A 25,459-nucleotide genomic window follows, 5' to 3' on the forward strand; every position below is an offset into this window, starting at 1 on the left:
TAAGAAATGATGAATGGGATGGGTTCAGAGAAGTCTCAGAAAACTCATATGATTTGATGCAGTGAAGTGAGAAGAACTGGCACGCCTTTCATACCATGAATATATATGACTATATATATATGAGACTATTAAGAAATAGTATATAAGACTATTAAGAAAAAACCAACAACTTTGAATGGCTTAAAGACTCTAATCCATACAGTGATCCACCAGGGCTTGCTTCACTAAATTGACGATAAGCACACTACCTGCTTCTTGACAAGGAGGGGATGGACAAGATTTTCAGAATGAGATGCACATTTTCAGACATGAACAACGTGTGGTTTTGATTTGCTTGACTAGGCTAATTTGCTACAAAGGAAGGCTTTGGGGGAAAGGGCTTGTTGAAATGAGGAGGATTACTCATACTGAAGCATCCCCCCCCAAAAAAAACAACCAAACTATCATGAAATCAGTTTTGAAATTCATAGAAGGGAATACAAATAAAAATTCAGAGGAAATTAGATTAGTCAAACAGCTTTGGACCTAATGCATTTAATTTATCATCATCTGGAAAAACAAGATGTACCTAATGGAGATTCAGAGTTCTTTATGGATGGAAATGTTTGCATTTGTTACAATGTTTGGTACCGTTTAAAAATTTTAAAAGTTGATTCTGATTATTCAGAAAAAGTTTTTTTTTTTAAAGAAATGTTATATACCAATTACCCAGGAGATCTGTTTTCCATGTTAGTATTCCCACCCCTGCTGCAGGTCACAGACCATCCCTGATGTCTGTCCATTCTGTTTGACTCTTATCTATATCTTATCTATCATACACTTACCATCCAATGGGAGTCCATCCAATGTACTTAGGACATGTGGATACTAATGGTGTCCAGGAGCTATCAATTTTACTTCCTTCTGGCTACATGACCATAAATCCATATATAAGCATACATTGCAAACATATGAAATATTACATATTATACAATGAAACCGAAACTTTGAATAGATAAACTTCAGTTTTATAATAAAACAGAAAAAGGTACACTGTATTCTTTAACAGCTTTCATACTATTTTCTTGCAGACTGGCAGTCAATTTTCAAGTCTTTGACCTACTTATTCTTTTATTAGAGAAAACAAAGAGAGGGAGTAGGCGCTGACACAAGAAAATTAAATTATTGAAGATTTATGACTTCTTCTTCTTATCTTTTTCTTCTTAGCCAAGGGGATGACTCAGTATTTCCTTCCTATGTTCATATCTTCGGTATCTCTCCACGAGCCATGTGCTGTGCTTGCTGGTGAGTGTCTATTAAAAAAGGTTTTTAATCAGAACATTTTCCTCAGAATAGAAGTTGCAGAGACAGTAAGTCTCAGCAGCAGTTTCAAAAGAGAAACAGCATCTCAGAGCCATGACTCTCATCGTCTTTTTTATTGTATGTTGTTTATATAGTTTTGTTTTATGAAACAAAACCTTGTTGATTTGGAAAGCCTCCAATAATCAGTATTTTCTTTGGAGACTTCCCTCTGCTATTTAAAGACTATCACTGATCAACAGAACCCTATGCAAACTAAGAGCAAAACATTTGTGCTTCTGTGTGTAGGAAGAACAGGTGAAAAGGCTGTCTATTTTGGAGGAATCTCAGTGACTGGCTCATGCCCTAACCGGGCTTTCCCCTTGGAAACAACAGGCTTTGTTGGGGGGTTTTCCCCTCCAAGGTATTCCTTGTAGCCACGTAGAAGACTAACCTTTGTGAAGGGGCCCACAATTAGCACCCACAGCAACTACCAACCAACTTCTACCAAGGAGGCAGGAAAAGTAGTCTAGATGAAGCTTCAAGGCATTGAGAAATCCATCACAACTACCTGACTGACCCCTCCCCTCAGACTCTGATGAAGACATCTCATGATTAGGAACTAAAGGAATAGTAGAGTTCCCAGGTCACTGACTTTGCTAGAGAGCAATCCTTGTGGAGAGGGGGCCTGGTTCTTTGTCCCACCCTTCCCCCCACCACACCAACCCAATGCCACCAGCAGGTGGGTTAGCTTAAGAGAATCTGCAATAGTAGACACACTGCCCCCAACCCACCCCCGCCCTTGCCAGACCACTGTCCAGCATGCTGTATCTGACTGAGGCGGCATTAAAGTTTGGATCTCCTGGCTTCAACCCCATCAATAGATCCATTATTCCATGCTGCATTTCAAACTCAGGAAAAGTTTATTACTCATGACAAAGGATACCAGTAGTATCACACCTAAGCAAAAGGGCCTTCCACAAGGAGATGTGTGTGTGTGTGTGTGTGTGTGTGTGTGTGTGTGTTTATACACAGAGAACTGAGGGGTAGAGAGGCAGGGTGGAAGGGAGAAAGAGACAGAAAGAGACAGACAGACAAAAAAACAAAGAGACACAGAGAGAGAGACAGAGACAGAAAGAGAGAAGAGATACAGAAACAGAGAGACAGAGACAGAAAGAGAGAAATACAGAGACAGAGACAGAAAGAGAGAAAAGTGAGGGGAGGGGGAGAGAGAGAGAGAGACAGAGAGACAGAGAGAGAGAGAGAGAGAGAGAGAGAGAGAGAGAGACAGAGACAGAGACAGAGAGACAGAGAAAAGAGGGGGAAGAGGGAGAGCGCGAGCGAGCTCAGGGGTAGAGGCCCCTCCCACCTCACAGAAGAAAAGCACCCAGGGTTGCTTGGAGGATCAGCCCCTTTCCTTCGGACCTGCATTCTGCCTGATGCACAGCCCCCACCAGAGGCAAGGTCTGGCTCTGCTCTTCCTCTCTGCCTCTCTGTGCCTCTTCATTCTTCCTTTCCAGCAGCCCTGTTGCTCCATGGGTCCAGCATTCCCTGCCACACTCATTTCTCTTCCATGTTCTGTCTCAGCACACACAGCCGCCTGCAGGTTCTCTAGGTCTGGGCCATTTGGCTCTTGCTCTGTGACTTCTCTGCTGTCCAGCATCACCCCGTCTCTCAGCTGGATTGAGCCATATAGACTCTAACTTGGTGGTTTCTGTAGCTTTCATTCACTTCCTGCAGCTGCTATTGCTGCTTCCTCAGTTCCTGTTCTATTAGAATGAGCACATTTGGAGCCACAGTGCTTCCAGACCATTCAGGACATTTCCATCTATTTGCTTGGTCAGGCCCACAGCTCTGCCTAGATAGATGGCACACAAAAGAGCTGCTCAAGCAGTTGTCAAATTGTCAAGACCTTTGGAGCACCTATCCACTGCTTCCCCAGTTCTTCCTTTTATCCAAGTTAGGACAGTTAAAACTCATTCACTTCTTCCCAGACTCTGGACTTGGCTGTGGGCCCCTAGAGTCACCACACCCTGCTGCTTCATTTCAAGCTAGTGTAAAAATATGCACTCCTACCCATTAGACTTTCAGATTTCTACCACCTCTCCAATCCCCCTAACTGGGTTCAGGTAGGCTATGCAAATTACCCTGAGGCTAATAGACTGCTAGAAATACAAAAGAGGGAAGGGTCACAGTTAGCAATCACTACCAGAAGCCTTACCACAATTGCAAAGGCCCATGTCCCCATTATGCTTATTATAAATAGAGAAGTCCCTTTGGATTCCCAAACTAATACTTTAATAAAAGCCACTGAACAAGTAATCCATCCTTAGATTTAGTACTATTCTGATACTAGAGAGATGAAAGGGGGGGGGGGAAAGGAAGAAAAAGTCAGCCCTTTCTTGCTTAACATATCAACATGAAAGATCACACAAACAACCCATGTTCTATCAACTGAAGCAGTCCTGGTATTTCCTTAGTACAAGTGCATGGTGTTCTAGCACAACTTCTTATGAGAGTCTGTGCACATAATGAAAGTCATGTATACCCAAGAGGCAACAAGCAATTTATTAGTGATTTACTCTCTGATGTAAAACATAACTATAATCCAAACAACTTCTTGTTTAGAAATAGTTTCCATGAAGAGCAAGTAAGGAATAGATGATGGACTGTTTTATGTACTCTGTGTTTTATGTACATGATGACTCAGCATACAGAGGGATTCAGGATGTACAAACAGCTAGGAAGAAATTGTGCTATTTGATTTGCTCTAGGAGTTCCATAAAATGGGCCATCTGAGGGGCGGCCAGGTGGTGCAGTAAGAGCACCAGCCCCAGAGTCAGGATGACCTGGGATCAAATCTGGGCTCAGACACTTAGCACCCACCCAGAAACACCTGGCTGTGTAACCTTGAGCAAGTTACTTAACCCCAATTGCTTTTAAAAAAATGGGCCATCTCCTTTTGAATGTTTGGGGCTTTGTCCAGGCCCTGCTATGACCCTGCTAACTCCTGCTGCTGTAACTTAGATCTGGAGTGAGAAAGTGTTCTTTTCCCCAGAGGTTCCCAAACTTACTTGACCTACCACCCCCTTAAAAAAAATTATTCAGTCCCCCCTGGCAATCTACTGTCTTTATCCCTTTAACAATTGTTTTAAAATTTGTGTCATTTCAAAAAAATGCAAAATATTATTTTTTTAAATGATTCATCCTAAATTTAATAATTTATTGTAAATTTTTGTGTGTGGGGGGGTGTTTCTGCATTGAAATTTTGATGATGCAATTTTTTTCCATGCAACCATATAGTATTATGGATGAGTCATTACACACATATGTTCCTGCTGATGCATGCTGGACTTCCTAGTCATGCACCTCACACTCACCTGCCAACACTTGCTTGTTAAGACCTGTCAGCAGACTTTACCACTGATTGGCTTATAACTTGCATTTTATGTGTTCATTTGTAAAAACAATGTAATCACTACAACTTTAACTCTGTTACACAACAGATGAAACACTTACAAATAGTCTTTCAAAATTTTCTTCTCTTCTTTCCTTATGCTTCCACTGCCCCCTTATTTTTATTCAATGACCCTTATTTGCACCCAAGGCTAATTGCCCACTTTGGGAACCTATGCGGTCTTAGAGATAGGAAAAAGGGGAACAAACATTTACTAAGCATACACTATATGCCAGGTCCTATGGTAAGTGCTTTACAAATAATATCTCATTTGGTTTTCATGATGAATCTGGGAGGTAGATACAATTGTCATCTCCATTTTACAAATGAGGAAGATGAGGCAGACAGAAGTTCAGTGCCTTTCCCAGGGTCACAGAACAAATAAGTGTCTAGAGCTAGATTTGCACTAAATTCTTCCTGACTCCAGTAGTGAGCATAGTAAAATTTAGCTAAGTTGGGATAAGGAAAACAAGGCTAAAGATAGGGAAAAGTCCAGAAAATAAGGTTAGAAAATGGGGGATAGTAGGGGCGGCCAGGTGGCTCAGCGAGTAAGAGTACCGGCTCCAGTGTCGGGATGACCTGGGATCAAATCCAGGCTCAGATACTTAGCACCACACCCAGAAATAACTGGCCGCGTAACCTTGAGCAAGTTACTTAGCCCCGATTGCTTAAAAAAAAAAAAAGAAAATGGAGGAGAGTGTCCAGAGGAGTGTAGTACCTGTTTTGCAACTGTCCAAGAGTCCCAGACTGACATAATATTCAGTATGTGGAGATAACAACAATTACAATGAAGGAAGTTGTCATTCCTCTGACCTGATAAGACTAGAAGCTACTAGATGCTTATAATGTTCTCTCTGTGAGAAACAGAGATACAAGGAGAACATCAACTCATCACTGCAATTACAATTTGTTTCTGTCTTGCATCATGTATCCTTGGTTACTATATCCTTTAATGATTCCTAGGAAATGTGCAATTGGTACCATTATTGTCTAAAAGAGTGCTCCTTCCAAGTCAAATCTAGCAGTGGAGAACCTTCCATTCTAATTCATCCAAGAGCCTCAGCTTAGCTTCCAAGTCCCATGTAACCCATCTTTGACAACTCCTCTGTGAAATCTCTTAGGATCTTCAGCTACTACATAAATATGTCAAGCTTGTGTCCTGTTTCTTGCTTTTGCTCATCATATTGCCTCAACCTGGAATGCGTTCACCTCTTCTTGCCTATTCTGCAAAAACCAGTGCCAATTCCAGTTCTTCCAGGCCACTTTTTTCTGACCATGCTCCAGCCCACACTGACCTCTTCCTTCTCCAAACTACTACAATTCTCTTTCATTATGACACCACTCATTTGTTGCTTCATCATTTGCTATACAATATCTGACTATTTCTTTGTATAGGTTCAGTTTTCCAAAGAGGATTAAAACTTCCTTGGGAGTAGGGACCATGTCTTCTATTTCTTTTTATCCTATACATATAAAGAACATATATATATACCATATATATATATATATATATATATATATATACATATACACACATATACGTATATCCTATATCTAAAAGAATATCCTATTCTTTTTTATCCTATATAGTAGGAAGAATATTATTGAGTATATTGTAGGTATTCAAATACCTAGTGAATTTGAATTAGATGGGATTAGTATGATGCTTTTATATCCCATCTCACAATGAAAATTGTAATTGTCCACTCAGATGTAGTCAGATGGCATGAAGCATAATTTTACCTCACGTTTCTAGATGATTGGAAACTGTCCTGATGCACGTGTGTGCACAGATGCAGACACATAAATTAACCTGCTTTTTGGGTGGGGTTAGGCTTGTTTTTCTCATTTTGAAAAGATCCCAAATCATTTTATTTCCCTATTGTGCTTGTTCCTAACCCTGACTTAAAATGTCATTTTTGCTCATCTCTAATGGTAGAGAACAGGATGGGGCAAGATTGTATTTCTTGGCATCAGATACTGCAACAATTTAGCATTCCTATTCCAAAGAGCTGCTGGAATGGCAGTGGTTAAATGAGAATGTATATTTAGAAGTAGAGGGGACTTTCATGATCATCAAGCATAGCCCTGCCCCCCTCTTTTTAACATTTGAAGAAATTAAGAATTAGGGAGTTGAAGTGAGTTACACAGCATCACACGTTAAGACATTAGAAACAACCAGCAACAACAAAGTATTAAAGAAAGATGTGGCAGCTAGGTGGCACAGTGGATAGAGTGCTGGCCTTGGAGTCAGGAGGACCTGAATTCAAATCTGGCTTCAAACTCTTACTAACTGTGTGACCCTTGGCAAGTCACTTCACCATATTTGCTCAGTTTCCTCATCTGTAAAATGAGCTGGAGAAGAAAACAGCAAAACAGAAAAAAAAAAAAAAAAAAAAAAAAAAAAAAAGGTACTCTAGTATCTTTGTCAAGAAAAACCCAGATGGGATTACAGAGTTAGGCATGACTGAAACAACTAAACAACAATGAAAAGAAAGATCAGTACCTCTCAGAAGTCCCCTACATCCATAACCAGGACCATTCATATGGCATTTGCCACAGTCTGTTTTCTCACATAGTTATTCATGTACATGACTTACAAGTCAAAGTGGACAGAGGACTGGCCTTGCAGTCAGGAAGACCAGGGTTCAGGTCAAGTCTCTGATACACACTGATTGTGTCACCCCAGGAAAATCATCTAATCTCTCAATGCCTTGCCACCACTACTACCACCATCCCATCAGCAATCCCTCCAAATTCTAATTTGCAGAGGACATTTCCTCCCCAGAAATTCCCTGTACCTATAGAACCACAAATGCTGACCAAAAATTGTAAATATACATGACATCTTAATGAGATTTTTTAAAAGTCAGGGATAGGCACATAAACGTTTTTTCTTCCTTCCCACAGTGCAATTCTTTATATATAGTGGATGCACAATAAACATTTTTTTGAATAAAAAAATTTTCAGTAGGAGACTTCGTATAAATGTTGATGTGATCAGAGAAACTGAACAGACAACTTGCAACACTAAAGAAAAGAGACTGTAGGGAAAGATGACAAAGTATACCTCAAGCACTGAATAAGGAATGGGGGTGGAGGAGGTGGGATAGAAAATCATAGACCAGAGGGAACTTTGGATAGATTTATTCTTTGTTCTCAATTCATACCCTCACAAAGCAGTCTTCTGATCTTAATTACATTTCCCTATTATCATTTTTCCCATTGGAAAGAAAATGTGATGGAATATTGAAAGGCATCACAGTTCATTTGGCCAATTCTACTTGTTAAAAGGTTGTTTTTCAGTGAATTTTTGTACATTTTCCCCCCATTTTTTGTTCCTCTTTTACTAAACTATTGATTCTTATTTCATGATTTTCTTGCACAACACTCATTTCTTTTCCCAATTTATCTTTTACCTCTTTTATTTGATTTTTAAAGTTCTTTCGGAACTCTTCCAGAAGTTCTTTTTTGGGTCTAAGACTGATTCACATTTTTCTTTGAGGCTTTGCATGTAACCACTCTGACTGACACTGTTGTCATCTTCTGAGTTTATGTTTTTATCTTCCTTGTCACCATAGTAACTTTCTATGGTCAAATTATTTTTTTATTTTTTTTTGCTCATTTTTTTCCAGTCTATTTCATGGCTTTTAATTTTATGTCAAATTTGGATTCTGTTCCTGCGTTAGAGAGGATATTGTCCCAAACTTCTTATGCTAGAGGCATAGGGCCTTGCCACTGGCCTGCTCCTTATAGGGGCTTGGTGAGCACTGCAGCTTGGGGACTTGCCACTGGCCTGCTGTGCCAGGGGAGCAGGGCCTCACCATTGACCTACACCAGGGCTTGAGACCCTCTGCTGACTTGTTGGAGTGCAGCCTGCTGATGCCTTACCCAGACTTAGCCATGCACTGAATTGTGCTCTCTTTTTTACCCAAGTGAACTTTCCTGCTAACCTAAGTTGTCTCGGGCTGGAAAATTCTTTTCCCCTGTTTTTTGGTAGGTTTTGCCACTCCAGAATTCATTCTGAGGTATTATTTTATTGTTGCTCAGAGGTGAATTTAGGAGTGTTCAGATGAGTTCTTGCCTGAGTCTACCATCTCAGCTCTGTCCCTCAGGATCATGTTTCAGTGAGAAAATGTTGTCAAAAAGCCTGCTTTCTAGTCTGAGAGGTAGAGTGGTATGGTATGGTAGGGAGGGTGTTGGATTTGGAGTCAGGAAGGCCTAAGTTAAAGTTGCATCACAGACACTTTTTAGCTCTATGACCTTATGCAATTGATTTCACCTTTAGGGATCTTACTCTCCTCTTCTGTAAAATGCAACAGCTATACTCAGTGACCTCTAAGGTTCTTTCTAGCCCTAAATCTATGGGCCTATTCTCCCCTTTACTAGTTCTGTGACACTTTGAAAAAGTCACTTAATTTTTGTGAACTTCAATTTCCTCATCTGAAAAAGAAGTCTAATCATCCATGCCCTAACTATTTCACAGGATTCTTGTCAGGACAAAATTAGAGAAGATATATTAAAACTTTGCAATCTCTTAAATGCTATGTACTCAGAGAGAGAGAGCCAATCAAGTTCTCATAGCAGTCTGTGGGGAAGTTATATCTCTCATTGAAATATATTAGAAAATTTCCCATTGTGTTTCAAGGATATGAGTCAGATTTGCCTGGATCTGATCATCCCTCACCACTTAGAGAACAGACCTACAGAACTGGGATTGTAACGAGTGCACAGAATGGTACCAACAAGCTCCATCAAGACCTTTCTTAAAAATCTCATCAAATGTAAACTCCTTGAAAATAGGATCTGTTTTATACTTCTGTTTGTATCACCAGCATCTGAGAAAGAGCCTGCCACATAATAGGAGCTTAATAAATGCTGGTTGAATTGAATTTCTTGTTCCTCAACCCACTTCTTAAAACTATACAATAATGCAGTTAAATAGCTAGCATTTATTAAGCACCTACTATGCACAAAGCCCTGTGGGATAAAAATGCAAAGAAATAATCTGTACTCACAAGAGACTAGTATTCTAACAGGGGACACAACAAGCACATATATATGACAAAGAGAACAAATGCAGCATAAATACACAATTGTTAGAGGATAAAGAAGCTAGCAACTGGGGACATCAGAAAAGGCTTTTTGGAGAAGGGAGCATTTGACTTGTGTCTTAAAGAAAAAGACCCTGTGAGGTGGAGATAAGGAGAGAGCACATTCCAGGAATGGAGACAACTAGCGCAAAGGCAGGGGATATGAGAGATCTTGTGACATGTATGAGGAACAGAGGTCAGTTAGATGGAACTGTGGAAGTTAGGAAGGGGAATCATAAAATAAGACTGGAAAACTTAATACACGCCAAATTAAAAAGAAAAAAAATTATTGATCTCTAGAGCAAAAGTGTAAGGTATTATGTGTAAAAGACACCTGGATCCAGATTTTAAGAGTAAAATAAAGGAGTTTATAGTTTTTCCTAGAGGCAATTGGAAGTCACTGTATTTTACTCAGTATGATCAGATCTGAGGTTTATAAAATCACTTTGGGACCCATGCAGAAGATGGATTCGAATGGGGAGACACTTGAGGGAGGCAACCAATTAGGAGACTTTTTCAGTAATATAGATAAAAGATAAAGAACCTGAACAAAGTTCATGATTGTGTTATTAAAGTGAAAGGATTAGCAAGAGATGTTGGGGAGGTAGAAATGGGAAGATTCAACAGCTGATCTAGTTGTGATATGGAAATTGTTGAGTTGAAGACAATGCTGAGATTATAGACCTGGGAGACTGGAAAATATTGGTACCTTAGGCAGAAATAGCAAAGCTCAGGAGAGAGGAGAGTTTGGGGAGAAATATAATGAGTTCGGTTTTTGATATGATGAGTTTGAGATGATTCTTGACATGTCCAATGAGGCAAAACTGAAGCTCCAGAGCATGCCTGGAGCTGGATATAGTGATAGATAAGTCAACATCATAGAGACAATAATTAAAAGCATGGGAGCTGATGAGGTCACCACAAGACAGTCTACAGAAAGCAAAGGAGAGGGTTTGGAGCAGAGTCTTAGTGAATACCCACAGTGCAGGGAGCACAATAGGGAAGATGAGTCAACAAAAGAGGCTGTGAAGAAGAGAAATAGGAGAGAGTAATGTCATGGAAACCCTGAGAGGAGAAGGTAGGAGAGAGAGAGATGCTCAATTGTTTCAAAAGTAGCCCAGAAGTCAAGAAAGATGAGGACTAAGGAAAAGAACATCAGATTTGGCAATTAAGAGATCATTGGTCACTTTGGAGCAAGTAGCTTTAGTCAACTTGTGAGGTCAGAAGTCAGACAACAAAGGGATGAGGAGGGATTAAGAAAAGAAGAAGCAGTAATGAATACAAATAGCTTTTTTAGAAGCTTAGCTGAGAAAGGGAGATGAAATATAAGAAAATGACTTGAAAAGATCATAGGGTCTAGTGAAGGGTATTTTTAAAGTTGAGGGAGACTTGAGCATGCTGGAAGGCAATAGGAAAAATTCTAGTAGATAGGGAGAGATTGAAGATTAGAGAGATGGATTATTGAGGGAGCATTTGCTAGAAAAGATGAAAGGAGGTATGATCAAGGACACATGTAGAGTGAGTGGTCTTGATATGGATGAAAGCTACTTAAGTCATCAGAGACTGAGGAAAAAGAGGTGAAAGCAAGGTATGATATCCAGGATTTTTTTTTAAAAAAGTTAGAGTTGTTTGAAAACAACCTTGATTTTCTTAATGAAGTAAGAGACAAGGTCTTCAGCTGAGTGAAAATGGGGAGGAGGAAGTGCAGGAAGCATGAGGAGAGGAAAGAAGATTTGAGATACCCTCTATAAGGAATGATACAGAGAATCAGTTAGAGCGCCATGAAAGAAGTATACCAAATCGGGGTAGCTAGGACATGCAGCGGATAGGGCACTGGGCTTGGAATCAGGAAGACTCATCTTTGTGAGTTCAAATACAGCCTTAGACACTTACTGGCTGTGTGTCCCTGGGCAACTCACTTAACCCTATTTACCTCAGTTTCTTCATCTGTAAAATGAGCTGGAGAAGGAAATGGCAAACCACTCCAGTATCTTTGCCAAAAAAAACCCCAAAAAGGGTCACAAAGAGTTAGACATGACTGAAATGACTCACCAACAGAAGTATACCAAATCAGTTGAGTTGACGCAATGTAAGCTTACATGATCAGTGGTAGCATATCTGTCAACAACAAGACCCCTTGTCTATAGCAAGGGTTCTAATCTTTTTCTGTGTGTCATAGATTCCTTTGGTAGTCTGGTGAGACCTATGAACTCCTTTTTAGATAATGTTTTTAAATGAATAGAATATATAGGATTACAAAAGAACCTATTATATTCAAATAAAGATATACTCTTTCTCCATCAAAGTTCATAGATCCTATGAAATTCATGGAATGCAGGCTAAGAAATACTGGTTTACAATCTATCAAAGACTGTTTGGCAGTCTAATAGCAAGGAAATGCTGACATAGATCTTCTAGTTTACTTTGAAAGGGAACATTTTCTTATCTCTTAGGAGGGCCAGCAAATCATACTTTTATGTACATGATGGCTCAGAGGCACATTCTCCTGAAAGGATGGTTTGCAGAAAAGTCATTTTCTGTATACTGTAAGGGTTAGTGCTTTTTACAGACAAAGCATTTCCTCAGTTGTCTCTCACACAAGGACGTTCTACATATAAACACACACACATTCCATTTCACTATCTCTCGGAGGATCTAGTGTGCGTTCTGAGGAAAATGTTCATCTTTTTGCCTTATGAGCAACAGCCAACATCAATAACCAGTCAGTGAGATTTTTTGTGAACCATCTACTGTGGACCAACTAGGTGTGTGTCACTAATTATTTAGGGGCCTGTATTAGGCTTGAAATCTATACTGTGGGAAGACACAAATGCTCAGAGGGAAGTTTTATCAGTGACTTCTAAGTGAATACAGTGAATTTTAATACTTTACGGTCAATTTGATTTAGACCAGTACAAATTTTATAAGCTAAATACAAATCTGATGGACCTCAAAATTATAATAACCAATTACAAAGTTGTCTTCTGTGCTTAAAATTGAGACAAATTCATGTTTTCATATGTCACACTGTAAACTTACATGATCAGTGGTAGCATATCTATAAGCAAGACCCCTTGTCTATAGCAAGGGTTCTAACCTTTTTCTGTGTGTAATAGATTCCTTTGGTACTTGGGTGAGACCCATGTTCCTATTAACCAAAGTTGAGAAATTGGCCTCAAAAGAACATGAGGTAATATGAAGAATTAATTCGATAGGAAGAAGACTAGGCCCAAGCTACTTTGAGAGAAGACAATCAGTTCATAGCTGACTTCTTACCACTCGGGACCAGAGAGTTTGCTATTTAGACATTGATTTCTCATACTAATCTCTGAGAGCACCATAATTAAACAAGTCACAAGACTCAATCTCATTTTCTTTAAACACAGCTGGGAACATACATCTGACATCTGATTTTCTTTCTTTTCAAAGTTGACCTACTCAAGTTCTGTTGCATGGCACTGAGTTCCTTTATTTTAATTGTGTCTTTACTTTTTTAATGTGTGCATTTTTTCTTTGCTCTAACGTAGGAATTCTTAACCTTTCTTATGTCATAGATCTCCTTTGATAGTCTAGGAAAGCCTATGAACCTGTTCTCACAATAATGTTTCTAAATGAATACAACACATAGGATTACAAAGGGAACCAACTATATTAAAATATATTTGTTAAAATATTATTTAAAAAATTTATGGACCCCTTGAAATCTAATTCCTAAGTAAGCTGTAGACCCCAGATTAAGAACTCCTGTTCTAAAGCAATATTATGTTAAATACCTATTAGAGGAGAATTTTTTTGAATGAAGAAGGTTATATATTGCCCTTTCCTGACCATGCTATATTTCCCAAAACAAAATATGGCAGGTACAATCATCTTCACAGATAATTCTTCTTTCAGAAAATATAATTTTATCCATTTTCAGGGTTTTTTTTTAAACAATTTTACTATTTCCTTCCAAACTTAAAAACCTAAAAGACATACTGTCTTTATTATTACCACCAAAATCAGTATGACAAGAAATATTTTCTTACTATGGTTTCACCACATACAAACATAATTAAGACATGATAGCTACATGAATGTCTCTTGGTAAATGGTTTCTGGGTTTGGGCACTTGGAATAAACAAACAATTCACTTGGTAGTAAAACCAAAGGAAGAGAGTTTTTTTCCCCCAATACTCTCCCCCCCCTTTTTAATAGTGAACCTTATTTTTCAAAATCTGCTCTTTGTTGCCATAGTGATGGATTCCCAGTATGAAATTATATCATGCTGGCTTTCTTTCAGGTTTCTGCAACACTCAATAACCACCCACCCCTCTTCATACCATTAGAATTCTGCAGGCACTGAACACCTTAGTTTCACTTTCCTTCAAAAGAAATAGGAAATCTGAGGAGAAGGGTTGAGATGGTAAAGAAGCTCGAACCTGGGGCAGAAGACCTAGGTGCTAGTTCCAGATCTGCACCTTATTATAAATGACCTTTGACAAATCACTTCACCAATCTGAATCCCAGTTTCCCCATCAATAAAAGGAGAGTGTAGCTGTCCCATGTACTCCGTAGGGTTTTTAGACTGTGTTTTTGAAAGTACTTTGCAAAGTGCTATATAAATGTAAGGTACTATTAGGTTGATGACTATGAAGAATTACAGGAAATTGAAAGGGAAGGCAAAAGGTAAATTTCAGAAAGAAACATTTACAATAGAAAATTATCACCCACTCCACATGTCTTTGTCCAATTTCTCTCTAGAACAATATCCCTCCCCATGTACCCCAACCTCACAATCTTTTAATATAATGTGACAATATGCTCCCATTCAGGATAAATTGTGCTCCAGGATAAAATGTCTGCAATTGGGAAGCAAATACATATATATATAGAGAGAGAGAGCATGTGTTAGATTGAAATTGACAGATCACTTTCTGAGGAATAGTTGAAATTTTAAGTTTGACAAAATTGAAATGCATTGGATTAACTCAAAGAATGATGGGGCCAGGAACTCTTAAAATAAGAAATTCAAGATCATTTGGTTCATTTCCATGAACATTTATTAAATGATCTCTATGGAAGCAACATAGGGTGATGTATCTCTGACCTTGGAGAGCTGGCATCAGGGCCAGGAAAATATGGTAGAATAGGAGTAAAATCCATTATTATCCTCTACCAGGTGGACTAGGCTGGTTCTTTTCCTTAAAAGGTACTGAAACCATCTTCAAAACTTAAATTACTCAAGGGACTAAAGGCCAAGACAATTATGTCACTTCTTATTTTCCTGAGTTAAAAAGTCACAATGAACTCCAGCTTTCCTTTGATAGATGTCTGGTAGACCACCCTAGGCAACCCAGAGACAGGGGAACTGCAGTCAACTAAATCAGTGACATCCTCACTGCATATCCTTAGTGACTATCCTTTCCATTTATGGCAAAGTAAATATCCTTTTGGAGTTAGCTAGGTGGTACAGAGGATAGAGCACCTAGAGTCAGAAAGACTCATTTTTCCCGATTTCAAATCTGTCCTCAGATACTTACTGGTGTATGACTCTGGGCAAGTCACTTAACATATTTTGCCTCAGTTTCCTTCTCTGTAAAATTTGCTGGAGAAGGAAATGGCAAACCATTCTTTGGCAAGAAAACCCCAAAAGGTGTCCCAGGTTGGATATGACTGAAAAATGACTGGCTAAGAAATCTTTTACAAGTATCTAATTGTACTATTGAACCTAAAGTATGAAAAGACTGAGTCAAACAAACCTACAAAGCCTATGTGTAAGTCCCGTGTCTGATATAAACTCATTGGAATCTCCATGACATCGTATCAGTGTTAAGATAAAGCACTTCACTGAATTCCATGTGACCTCATTAATATGTCTCTATTGCATCCAGTACACACAGAAAGGACCCCATCTATGTCCTCTCATGGCGGGCACCTCCCATCTGTTTATTTTTAATCCTCCCTAGCAGCTCACCCTCAAGTGCTAAGGGCCTTCCTCTCTTTACATTGTTTTGGAGGAGAGAGTGAGACTGAAAACTTTGCCCAGCTCTGGCTCACTTAAATCTAATTCATGCACAAGTCAAGACATCCCTCTCATGATGCATTGGTCCTCTTCAACAATGAAGGATGGGGAGGGTGGGGGGCTAGGTGGTGCAGTGAATAGAGCACTGGCCCTGGAGTCAGGAGGACCTGAGTTCAAATTTGACCTCAGACACTTAACACAAAAACTAGCCATGTGACCTCGGGCAAGTCACTTAGCTTCAATTGCCCTACCTTCCCCCTCCAAAAAAAAAATGAAGGATAAAGAAATGAACTTCTGGTTCCAAGATGGCTGAATAAGGAAGGAAGCCTCAGAAGTCCTCCCAAATTTCCCTCCAAATGACTAGATAAACATGTCAGAATTGATCTAGGAGCAGGGAAGCATCCTATCAGCCCAGCAGGAAAGGTCTGTCTCACTGGAGGGCAAGGGGCGTGAGATCCAAGAGGAGAAGCAGTAGTAGTCAGCTTCATAGCAGCAGGAACAATGTGCCAGCAAGGCGCCATTCTCTTGGAAACCAGCAAGCCCCAGGTCAGTGAGTAGTCTGTGCAATTCAGCAAGGCCGCGACCCGGGGAACCCCCCCAGCACAAGTCACCAGTGAGGTCTTTACCCTATTGCTGACCAAATGTAGAAAAGCAGTGATAGCAAATGCATCCTTTTCATATCATAATGCAATGAAAATTACATTCAATAATGGACAATGAAAAGACATTAAAAAATAATTGAAAATTAAATAATCTTCTGCTAAAAATCAAATAGGTCAAAGAACAAATCACAGAAATAATTGAAAATTGCATTAAAGAAAATGACAACAATATGACAATATATCAAAATTTGTGGGATGTGTCCAAAACAGTACTTAGTGGAAAATTTATATCTCCAATTGCTTATATCAATAAAATAAAGCAAAAGTAAATAAATGAATTGGGCATGCAATTAAAAAAACAAGTTAAAAATCCCCAATTAAACACCAAAATGGAAATTCTGAAAATTAAAGGAGAGATTAAAAAAATTGGAAGTAAGAAAACCACTGGACTAATAAATAAAAGTAGAAGCTGGTTTTATGAAAAAAAAAACCCTGTAAAATAGCTAAACCATTGGTTAATTTGATTTTTAAAAAGGAAAGAAGAAAACCAAATGACTAGTATCAAAAATGAAAGGGGTGAATTCACCACCAATGAAGAGGAAATTAAGACAATTGTCAGAAGCTATTGTGCCCAGTTATTATTATTTTTTCCTAGCTCTATAAAATAATTTTTGATAGTTTGATTGATATTTTACTGAATAAATAGGTTAATTTAGGTAGAATTGTCACTTTTATTATATTGGTTTAGCCTACCCATGGACAATTAATATTTTCCCAATTGTTTAGATCTGACTTTATCTGTCTGAAAAGTGTTTTAGAGTTATGTTTATATAGTTCCTGAGTTCGTCTTGGCAGATAGACTCCCAGTATTTCATATTTTCTACAAATTATTTTAAATGAAGTTTCTCTTTCTATCTCTTGCTTCTGGACTTTGTTGGTAATATATAGAAATGCTGATGATTTATGTGGGTTTATTTTGTATCCTGCAACTTTTCTACAGTTGTTAGTAATTTCAAGTAATTTTTTAGTTCATTCTCCAGGATTTTCCAAGTATAACATCATATCATTTGCAAAGAGTGATAGTTTCATTTCCTCCTTACCCATTCTAATTCCTTTATTTTTCTCCTCTTATTGCTATAGTTGACATTTCTAGTATAATATTAAATAACAGAGGTAAAAGCAAACATGCACGCTTCTCCTCTGGTTTTATTGGAAAGGATTCCACATTATCCCCATTACAGCTGATGCTGGGTGGTGAATTTTACATAAAATATCATTGATCATTTTAAGGTAAACTCCATTTATTCCCAAGCTCTCCAGTATTTTTAGTAGGAATGGGTTCTATGTTGCATCAGAGGCTTTTTTTATCATATGAGATAATCACATGATTTCTGTTGGTTTTGTTGCTGACTTAATCGATTATGCCAGTAGTTTTCCTAGCTTTGAATCAGTCTTGCACTCCTGCTGTAAATTGCACCTGATTATAGTGTATGATTTGTGATTTAACATTTTTACATCACGATGTATTTGGGAATTTGGTCTTTAATTTTCTTTCTCTGTTTTGGCTCCTCTTGGTTTGATGATCAGCATCATTATTATGTAGTAAAAGAAAGAAAGAATGAAGGCTGAACAACAGCAGCACAGATAATACTGTAGCATGTGGTTGTCGCTCGCTGATGACACATGATCAGCCCACCTCCTTTTGTGGTCAGCCATCCCTCTAATGACATCCTTTATACTCTTCCTCTTGCCCAATTCTTGGCTGACAAAGTGTTGCAGCCACCTCCCACCCACTATGGGCTTCTCCATTACCCTTCAGGAGTTCCTCGACTTTTATTCTTTGGAGATTGTGGCATTCCATGACTCACAGTCACATAATATCACTGACATAAATACAGGTAATTATAACATGCATTACATAAGTGCATTAGAGATAGCAAAATGGTGTGTAAAGTCATAAAGGTGAGTTATTACAGGGGGATGAGAGAAGACTTGCTGGAAGGTGTGGAGTTTGAGTTGAGTTTTAAAGATGGTTCAGAATTCAAGAGAAAAAGATGAGGAGGCAGGACATTCCAGGAACAGAGAACAGCCTGAGAAAAGGCATGTAAAGAGGAAAGTATAGCAAATATTTCAGTGACAAAGATGATTCAGCCTTATTAAATCATAGAGTCCATGGAGAACAATGTGAAAGGAGTTTGGAAAGGGAAGGGGGTGCACGATTTTGATGGGGTCTGAATATTAAATAAATAAGTATGAACTCTACCCAAAATATGCTAGGAATGCCCTGAGAACTGAGCTGACCATCTCTACCTATGAAGGAGATTAGCCTAACAATAGCAGGAAATACTTATTGGAGGGGAGAGTTTGTGCCACCATGGCTTTAGACTAGCAAATAAAGTGGATTTTCTCTGCCCAAATCTACACAGCTTTATGAACATTTTCAAACTTGAATAATGGTGTCCTGGTCAAAGAAAGAAATATAGTCTCAACTAAAATAGGTCACTGAAGGCTCAAGGCAATGATAGACCTCGGTTGCTAGTTGCCAATGCTACACAATACAAATTGTGCGCAAATTATAATGTGCTCCTGGAGCTTTCCGAATGCTTTGTAGGGGGGATGCAGGCCTGCTGCTCTTCTGCCTCAGAGGATCAAGACAATACCAAAATTAGACACCTGGATGTTATTGCCATGTTTGAGTCTAAAATTTCCAAGAATTTTCATGTTAAATCAAATACTTTACCTCAAATGAATTGAGTTCCATACCTTTCATTGTACCAACTAGTAATTAAGTCAAAGAAGTGTGTTTGTTCTTTGGTCAGGAACCATTCTCAAATGGAATGTAAAGCCATTTTAAAATAGAATCATGAAAGGTTAGATCTATAAAGAGGCTTTGTAATCATCTAGTCTAGCTCCCTCATTTTAACAGTGAGGAAAGCAATAGTCAGGAGAATAAACTGACCAAGGTCACTCAGCTAGTGAGGAGAAGAGCTAGGAATGTAACCCATGTCTCCTGATTTCCCATTCTCTTTCCACTGTGCTTCTACAAACTATTTTGTGCTTTGGAACAAAAGTTTTGACTTGTATAGTGATAATAATTCACTTACTGCCATTCTTTGCACATAACACCCCATCTTCTCTTTAGGGCAATTGGGGTTAAGTGACTTGCCCAAGGTCACACAGCTAGTTTTGTGTTAAGTGTCTGAGGCTGGATTTGAACTCAGCTTCTCCTGACTCCAGGGTTGATGCTCTATTCACTGTGCCACCTAGCTGCCTGCACACCCCATCTTTCAACTCCAGACATTTGGATTGGTTGTCTTCTATACCTGAAACTCTTTCTCCTCATCTCTGCCTCCTATCAACCTCTGCTTCCTCTAAGTCTCCACTCAAGTTCCATGTTCCACAAGAGTCCTTTCTTCATCCTGCTTAACCTTGACACCTTCCCTTTCCAATGTATCTTGTTTGTACATAGTTGTTCATGTGTTGTCTCCTTCATTAGACTTTGAGCTACTTGGGAGCAAGGCCTGTCTCTGTTTTCCTCTGTTATCAGCAGTGCTTAGCACAGTGTCTGGCACATAGTGTGTGCTTAATAGTGACTTAATTTGAGGCAGAGAACAAATTAATATGTTTCTAATATAAAATTATATTTATTACTGAGGTCAAATATTCAATGAAAGTGATATAAAATAAAGCAAAAAACACAGGACTGAACCAATGCTGTCCTGGTTATGACATGTGGTTGTGAATCTCAGAACACTATAATCTCTTAAAAATCAACATTAGAGATGACCCAAAGGGCAATATAATAAAAGGACAATTCTACCTAAATTAATCCATTTATTCCATGAAATATCAATCGAACTATCAAAAAATATTTTATACAACTAGAAAAAATAATAACAAAATTTATCTGGAAGAACAAAAGCTTAAAGATATCCAGGGAATCAATGAAAAAGAATGCAAAAGAAGATGATCTAGTCATACCACATCTCAAAATGTACTATAAGGCAGTAATTATCAAGACAATATGGCACTGGCTGGGAAATAGAGTGGAAGATCAGTGGAATAGATTAGGCATAAATTACATTATAATAAGTGATCATAGTAATGTAGTATATGATAAATACAAAGGTCCAAATTTTGGGAACAAAAACTCAGTATTTGACAAAAACCACTGGGAAAACTGGAAAACAGTATGGCAGAAACTATGTATAGACCAATATCTCACAGCCATATTCCAAGATAAGGTCAAAATGGGCACATGATTTACACAAAACCGGTGACACCATAAGCAAATTAAGAGAGCATTGAATCATTTGTGGGTCAGATTTATAGTTAATGGAAGAGTTGCAAGCTGAGAAGTCTTTGGGCACAAGTGTGGCAATGAAATGTATGTCTACCAAAAATCCATAGAGCTAAGTTTGGAGAGTAGGGCATTGAAACTTTATGACCACAGCAGCTCTCCGAGACCTCTATGAAAGTATAATAAACCTTAAAGGGCTATTGTACAAATCTAGTTGATTTTTTATGTGCATGAACAGATGGGATTCTTGCAATGACAAAGTCACCTATCCATAACTCAAAGATATATATTTCTTTTTGTTCTTGCTTTCTCCACTCTGTGCAACATCATTAAAAGCATGTAAAATTTATCCCATGGAGCAATAATTATTAACATTAGTTAACTAAAACTAATAATTATTAAAATTACAATAATTGGGGCTTCTTAAATGAAGAAAGAGACAAGGGGAAACTTCAATGCATAGATGAGAAAATGAAAAATTGTCGTTAAGTTAAAGAAAGACCAAATGAAAGGAAATGGATTTAAGTTAAAATGGAAAAGATTTTGGTTGAGCATTAGCAAGAAATCCTTGACCCCGTCAGAGCAATAACATACTCAAGGAAGGTTGTGATTGTGATGTGTCAATCCTTAGAGTTGTGAAGAAAAGGATAAATAGCCTATTTACCTGAATGGTTGTAATATAATGCCAAGCAAAGGCAACTTCCCAAGGTTCAAAATACCAGCATAGGCGCTCTCCATTTTATTCAGTGACCAACCAAGAACAGAGAAGATCAAAACATGACATCATTCAAAATACAGCATTTACTAAGTGTGATTAAATAATCTCCAAGTACTACCCCACCCCAGGACCTTCCAATCATTCAATCAATTACAAAGTCCCTGTTCTAAATACTTCTCCACCCCTAGGCTATACCTTCATTTGGTCCACCACAAAACCCCTCTTCTCAAATGGAGATTAGTTTCCAAACATAGGTAAAGTACCTTCATTTGTCAATCACAGAGCACAATAAGGTCAAAAGTTCCCCACCCCCAGGATCACAATTGAATCTACCCCAGAGTTACATCAAGTTTAAACACAGCACTTAATACCCAAATGGAGGTCTTTTCTTCATCTTGACATGAGGCAAGTTCTCAGCAATCTTAGTTCCTGGGGAGACAAGGCTTAGCAAGGCCATAAAATACATTGCCAATCCCTTCATGAATTTATCCTCTGTCTGTAGAACAGTCCTAGAACCCCTGAACACATTAGCAAAGCCCTCTCCCAGGATTTCTGTAAACATACAACAAGAAAATCCTTCTTCAGGGCTTCTGAACCAACAGAAAGGCTCCCAGAACCCCTGCAACAACAGCACTGTCCTTCACCAGTGGACAGTATTCATTCTGTCTGCAGGACAGTCTCCAGACCCCTGCAACAACAGCACTGTCCTTCACCAGTGGACAGTATTCACTCTCTGTCTGCAGGACAGTCTCAGGGCTTCTTAGTGAACAGCCAGGTTCCAGGACTTCTTCAACAAAAGGACTGTCTTTCACCAGTGGACAAATCTGGCAAAACAACAACAAAACAGACAGACAAAGTACCAGCAAAACAGCCATGTCTCCTCAGTCCTTGGCAGCTCAGGGGGCAGGTCTCAAAAGTCCAGGGCAATTCAAAGCGGCCACCAGCAATTCTCTTAGTCTCTCTCTCTGCCTCCACGTGGGTGCTGCTTCCAAAAAAGGTCTTCCGCCTCTCTCTTGTCTCTCCAAATCTACGTCACCAGCTCCTCCCAGTTCAGGACTTTCTTTTCACATCAACAAGTCCATCCCACAGGTGAGATTAACAAGCTCTGGGTTTTAACACAATCAATTTGAAAACCAAGCCAATACAGGGGAATCTTTAATTGCCATTACTATCACAATGGTTTACTCACTTTCCAATACTGCAATGGATCTGTGATTTTAGATTTGTAGGCATTCCCTCCATGGATGAAGAACCCAATTTACTCATGCCTACCCGTCCTTTATACCTCTTCTCATCCATATCCTCTCATAAATTCACCATGTTTAGCAGCAGGAAGAGGGTGGAAGGGAAGGGAGTCTACAATGTGCTGGATCCTTCCTCAAATTATCTTTGTGTAGCTTAAATATCAATGGAGCAATGAACTTTCCATCACTCTCACCATGTGATAGGCCCATCACTTTTCTCACTCATATTTTTCTTTAAAGACCTTTTACCCCACTTTTTATTAATTCCTTATGTATAATAGACTTCACTCTGATCTCACTCATCATGTACCTCTTTTTTGCATTGTCTATGCCAAAATACTCATAGTGGACCTTTTTGTGGTAGTAAGAAAGCTGAAACCAAGGTGACCGCCCATCCATCGGGACATGGTTAAACAACTTGTAGCGCATGAATGCAATATCACTGAGGAGCAAGGAATAATGAATGTGGGGGATTCAGAGAAGTAGGAAAACAACGTATGCAATAACTATAATAATGTAAACAACAACGACATTAAAAAATAAAACCTGACTCTAACCAACTGTAAGGGTTATGGGATTTAAAGATCTTCCATGCCCCATGGACGTGCTGACATAGCAGAGCAAGAGAAAGCGGAAAGCGAGAGAAAGTGAAAGCCGAGCTAACAGTCCTGCGGTTGCCGGCGGTGGTTGGCGGCGGTTGCGACGGCGGCGGCAGCAGCAGAGGCAGCGGCAGTGTGAAGCCCTTTTTTTTTTTTGAGTTAGGACTGCTAAGGACTTTCTGCTAAGGACTCCTGCTGAGGACTGCCAGGGGCCGGAGCTGCTGGGAGTGCTCTTCCAGGACGCTGGGTGGTTGCTGTGCGTGGGGAGAGGAAGACCTTTGCCTGAGGTAGCCTGTTCTGTTTTAAAGGCTTGAAAATGTGGGTGCTTTCTACTTTATCTATCTGTGCCAATGTCATAACTACTCTGATGGCTTTCACTTTCTGGTTTTGGGACTCAGTCTTTTGGTATCTTAATAAATTTTCTAGTTTATTTCCCCATATGGCAAACATGACGTATTTTGTGATGGATAATTATATCAGCATATTTGTAATATCTATAGACATTGTGAATATGGCATTGCTGATACACCGACTAATTCTAAGGGATAGTCATAATCAACTTTTGCCCAGAACAGACGATGAAATGCGCATTCGTCCTTTTGCTATAGCAATAGAAGATTGTGGGCACAGAATGTTACATACCGTTGCCATGTAAGTTGGTTTTGTTTAATCGTTATCCGTTGTTAAAAGGACATGGAAAGGAAGATATGTCTAGACATGCTTGGGAAAAATATAAGGCATTAACAATACTTTTTTGTTGTTGTTTTGCAGCGGGGAAGGCAGGGCAATTGAGGTTAAGTGACTTGCCCAAGGTCACATGGCTAGTAATTGTTAAGTGTCTGAGGCCGGATTTGAACTCAGGTCCTCCTGACTCCAGGGCAGGTGCTCTATTCACCGAACCACCTAGCCACCCCAATAATGCTTTTTTTTTTTAAGGATGGTCTTTGTTCAGGTAGAAACTTGGGCATGTTAAAAGAATTATGCAGTTTCCTAAATGTAATTTTGTCCATTCTCCTCCCCTTACTTATGTTCCCAGCTCCTTTTCCAGTCATGGTGTATGTTCTAGAAATATGCACTGATAGACCAGTCCTAAAGGCTATGCATTCAGGTGCCTTTCACAATCAGGACACTGCACCACCTAATCACCCCCATTAGAACACTGACAGAGAATGACAGTCACCCACACTCTGGAGACCCATCCTGTAAGTCCCAATATGAGTTTAGAGAGTAGCCATAGAGGGGATCCTATATTTAAATGTATTACATTCCAGGCCTATCTCCAATAGCATGGATAATATCATTTTTCATTTCTGTATGCCCAGCAACTAGCACATTGCTTCATATGTAATAGTACTTTAGAAATATATTTTTGGGGCAGCTAGGAGGCACAGTGAATAGAGCACCAGCCCTGGAGTCAGGAGGACCTGAGTTCAAATCCAGCCTCAGACACTTAACACAAAAACCTAGCCATGTGACCCTGGGCAAGTCACTTAACCCCAATTGCCCTCCAAAAAGCAAAAAAAAAAAAAGAGAGAGAGAGATTTTTTTCAATTCAATAAAATTCAATGAATAACATATGTCTAGACAAGGTAGTTTTGGTTATTGATCAGAAATATATATGTAAGCATAGCATATTCAACCCACATATCAAATAATAATATTAGTTAGCTTCTTTCAAATGAAACATTTTCTTGGCTTCCTCCTGTCAGTACACCTTGAGTAAAAATGAAATGTATGCTCTAAACCTTACCTTCTTATCCTTACAGAAAATAGCACACGTTTTTGTCTAATTTCAAAGAGAAATTAGAAGTTTATTTTCTTCCCCATTCTGAGATGTTTCTACCTAATTTTTTTATTTTCTCTTTGATGGTCATTTTTTTTCCCACTCTGAAACCAGAGCATGCAGGAAATCTGTTCTATTTTCACTGTGGGTTGAAATTTGAATTTTCATTTTGCAAAATGAAATATATTAATTATTTGCCAAGTTGATAGTTGTCAATAAACATTAAGTTCTTTTTATATACCAGGCATCTAGAGGGCACAGTGGATAGGGTGCCAGGCCTGGAGTCAGGAGTCTGGCCTCAGACCCTAACCAGCTGTCTGACCTTGGACAAGGGTTTGGAGGTTCTTGTTGTTTTTGTTTTTGCCTCAGTTCCTCATCTGT

At 39.0% G+C, this 25,459-nt stretch overlaps 1 long non-coding RNA gene across 1 annotated transcript in view; it reads right to left on the reverse strand.

Moving 5' to 3' along the window:
• Positions 1-992: 992 nt before the first annotated feature.
• Positions 993-25,459, reverse strand: part of LOC138160998 (uncharacterized) — a 45,507-nt gene continuing 21,040 nt past the window's right edge. Inside the window, exon 3 of the long non-coding RNA XR_011168238.1 lies at positions 993-1,292. This is a non-coding gene — a long non-coding RNA (uncharacterized lncRNA). The remainder of the gene's footprint in view (positions 1,293-25,459) is intronic.

The sequence above is a fragment of the Petaurus breviceps genome, unplaced genomic scaffold (genome assembly GCF_028583685.1).
Source record: "Petaurus breviceps papuanus isolate PSGF00001 unplaced genomic scaffold, PetGlider_PUasm1.0 183, whole genome shotgun sequence".
In the NCBI taxonomy this organism is placed as follows: Eukaryota; Metazoa; Chordata; class Mammalia; order Diprotodontia; family Petauridae; genus Petaurus; species Petaurus breviceps.